This window comes from Microtus pennsylvanicus, chromosome 1, assembly GCF_037038515.1.
Source record: "Microtus pennsylvanicus isolate mMicPen1 chromosome 1, mMicPen1.hap1, whole genome shotgun sequence".
Classification (NCBI taxonomy): Eukaryota; Metazoa; Chordata; class Mammalia; order Rodentia; family Cricetidae; genus Microtus; species Microtus pennsylvanicus.
The window spans coordinates 121,463,782-121,467,742 of NC_134579.1; positions in this window are offsets into that span (position 1 = coordinate 121,463,782).

Here is a 3,961-nt window from a genome sequence, read left to right on the forward strand (position 1 = left end):
CATGCAAGTGGAAGCTTCCAGCTGTGAGTCTTCAACCAGCACTGTACCAGGCTCTGGAGAACAGAAGCAGAAGCATGGTGAGGCCTTAAACACACTGTCATTCAGGAATGGCGTGACCAGATCCCTGTAAACCCGTGAGTTTAGCATTTCTACCTCTTCGTTGCAGGGAATCGGAACTGGAAAAGGTCAAGAAATTCCTATAAGGTCACACATCCAGCAAATGATAGAGTTAGGACTTTAACCATTTGGGGACTACAGAGAGGTTGAGTGATTGAGAGTACTTGCTGATCTTGCAGAGGACTTGAGTTTGGTTCTCAGCATCCACATAGTAGCTCACAACAATTCTTAACCCCAGCCTCCAAGGCCAGAGCACACATGCATGCATGCATGCATACGCTAGTCTTGGCCCGATTGTCAGCAAGTATAGCTTCTCTGGGTCCTTTCCCTGTGCTACAAACTAGAGATCAGAGGTGCCATCTTCCAGAGCTGACAAGAGAACGAGGCCAAGGGCTCAGTGTGGCAGTGGCTGGCGTGTCCTCTCTGGAAATGGCACAGAAAGAGAGAGGCTCAAAAAGGAGGATGGGAGAGGAGGCAGCAAGAGGAGGAGCCTGCAGACATGCACTAATTAAGGGCTTCGTCACCAGCTCAGCGATGTGTCAAGATGACAGTCAGTCAAGCAGATGAGGGCAGTGAATTTAACATTTCCTGGGGGATGCCCAAGCCTGAGCTAGGCTGGCAGACAAGAGTGCAGCGTTGACAGAGGAAGCTGCCAGAAGGTTACTTACATGAAATTACAGTGAAGGACTTGAACTCTGTCAGCCTGGTGCCTTCAACCCTCTCTTGGCAAAGACAGGGCTCAGTAGCCTGTGCAGTGGAATCATTTCCTTGGATTGTGCACTGATGCACACACAAGAAGCATGGTTGTTTGGAACCATGAAGAATAATGTGGGCTCTCAGATCTTCCGCGTTTCATCTTTGGGCAAGTCTGTAACTCAGTGTGCCCGTCGGAAGTGCATCGCTGGCCTCTATTCTGGTATGACCTCATCGATGCCACCAGTATCTTTTGACACTTTTGTGGTATCAACATGACTGTCTGCAGCTGGCTTCCCTCCCACACAGAGGCCAAGGCTCAGACTCAAACTCAGGTGGTTGATCTGGGAAGACTATGGAACACTGAAAGGAGCTGGGACTGTGCGGGGAACAGCTGCCTGCAGAAAGCCAGAGTCATGGAGAAGGTGAAGTGTCTGCCAGAGATCTCCCAAAGCTGGAATCTCATCTCCTTGGCCACACCCTCCAGTATTTCACCAGGGCTTCTCATTGGCTGAAACTAACTAAACACCAATCAACAAGGACTCCTGGAAAATGTAGTTTATGGGGAAGTGCCATTTATGCCATCCAGAGAGGAAGAACAGGGAAAAGAATCTGGAAGGAAGCAGGCCAGTGAGCAGTGGCATGAGAGTGTGGTCAGCACTTGCAACTAAGCCAAGACCCGTGTTCGTGTATTTCTCACAGATTTGAACACCAAATTTTGCAATTCATTCATTCTCTGACATGGGATGTTATTGCAAAACAACCATAGCAGAACTGTTCAGGAGTCCCCTGCAATGATTTCCCCAGTGATGAACATTTAAGTTGCTCCCGTGTTATCCCCTTTGTTTGGTTTGGTTAAGACACAGTCTATGCCATTTTCTCACCTACCAACCAATCTCTCAGCCTTAACAAAGCCATTTGATCACAGTCTCCCCAGAAGGTCAAAGGGGAAACAGGGAGAGGGACTTGGAGCTATTCAAATCTTGGTCCATGTGACATAGACTGAGCTGAGGGCCCAGCAGATGGCTGTGAGGCTTCACGGCAGGCAGACGCTTTTTTCGTTGTATTGCTTCCTGCTCTCACATGGCCTCTGTCTTGGAGCCTCCTCTCATCTCCTCCTCTATCTGCTTATAGACAACCTAAAGAAAGCTGTCCTTACTGGGGCTGCATCCACTGTGCTAGAGTCAAGAGATCCTCCTTCAACAAGAAGTGGCTCTGGCCATCCTCAACCTTTGTATAAACTCTCTCCCAGTTGCTAGCTTGTCGGTATTTCCACAAGGTCTAAAGGATTGTGGGTGCTCGATTACACACACACACACACACACACACACACACACACACACACACGGAAGCCCAAGGCCAATGTTGAGTGTCTCCTTCGATTGCTTTCTACCTTCTTTTTTGAGAAAGGGTCTCTGTGATGGTCAGCTTGACTCAATCTAGTATCACCTGGGAAGAAAACCCTAGGGAAGGATTGTCTGCATTCATCTTGTCCTGTGGGTCTGTCTGTAGAAGACCCTGTTGATTGAACCAAGAAGACTCAACCCACTGTGAACAGCACTTTTCCCTAGGCTGGGAGTCCTATACTGTGTAAGAGTGAATAAACCAAGCTGAACACAAGCAAGCACTCATGCATTCGTTTCTCTATACCTTGGCCGTGACTGTGGTGTGACTAGCTACGTTAAGCCCCTGCCAGCATTACTTGCTGGACTGTAACCTGGAATTTTGAGCTAAAATAAGCCTTTTCTCCCCCAAGTTGCTTTTTGCCATGGTGTTTCATGACGGCAAAGGAAACGAGACCAGGACAGCTTCTCAGTGAATCTCGAGCTCACAAATTTGTCGAGGGACGGGCCAATGAGCCCCTGGGACCGTTGTTTCTGCCTTCTAGCACTGGAGTTTACAAATCTGCACTATGATACTCCACCATTAAATGTGGGTTCTGGGAATCTAAACAGAAATACATATGATTGTGTGACTATCACTTTACCCAACCTAGTCGTCTCCCCGTGCCTTGTGTTGAGATTTTTGAGTTTAAAAAACCATGGAGGAGGAAGTGAGAAAAGAAGTTAGCATTGGAGAGCCCTGCAGGGGTTTCACCAGAGGGATGAGACACAGCCCTGAAGGGGGAGATATCACAGCTCGGTTGTCAAGTATCTCCACAAGCTCATGTGTTGAACGCTGGTGGTACTCTTTGAGGATGTTCTGGAAAGTTCTGGAAAAGGAACTGAGCTTGAGGAAGTGCATCACTAAGGGTGGTTCTTTGGGGGAATATCTTGCCTGCCCTGAAATGGAGGACGCACGTGGATGTGGTATCTTCGAGGAGGGTCTCTATATCCTGGGGCTGTGAGACAGGGTTTTCATTAATGTGAATTTCACGTTCTGTCCGCTCTGCAGTGCCCCTGAACACCCGTCCTGCCTCTCTCCCCATTTCCATCCTGCCCAGAAGATGCTTCAAAAACACTCACGAGGAAGGGTCTATTGCCCTGATGCAGCTTCCCACTGACGGGCCTGCACCCAAGAAGCATCCTGCTCACATAGGTGGCTTATCGCCGTTGACGCCGACATCATGGGATGCCAACCCTTGGGAAGCAAGTAGGTGACAAGGTTTGTAGTGAGGCCAGAGAGTAAGTTCAAGGGTTCAGAGTGACCCTGGGTGGCCCCTTCTTCGATCCCCACCCCCAGACAGCCAGGCCTGTCTGAGGACTCAGTTATACAAGGCCCTGCTTGTAATCATTCACACAACTCTCCTGAGCCTTCTCACACCCACGAGTCACTTCAGCCGCTGGTTACAGCTAAAGAGGCACCCAATTGACTCTAGGCTTAATTCTAGAACTTACCGTGGACCCACGTCGTCTTCTTCTACCTCTCAGACCAGACCTTCACCTTCCCAGGTTTGGGCCTGATTCTGTTAGGCCACAGAGGAAATAGCCGTCATTTTGACCATGTTGTTTTTATTATAATGATCTGCTGTGTGGACTTTTGATGAGGAGAGAACCTAAGACAGGAAGACAGACAGGAAGAAGGGATACTTGCTGTCCATGCTCCTCGGTAGGAAGCCGTGCTTAAGCCCACGCCTTGGGCTGGTTCCCTTGTGTTTGCTGAACCCACTCTTTCCTCTTCCCTCCTCCCTCTGCAGCTTAGGGTGCAGCTA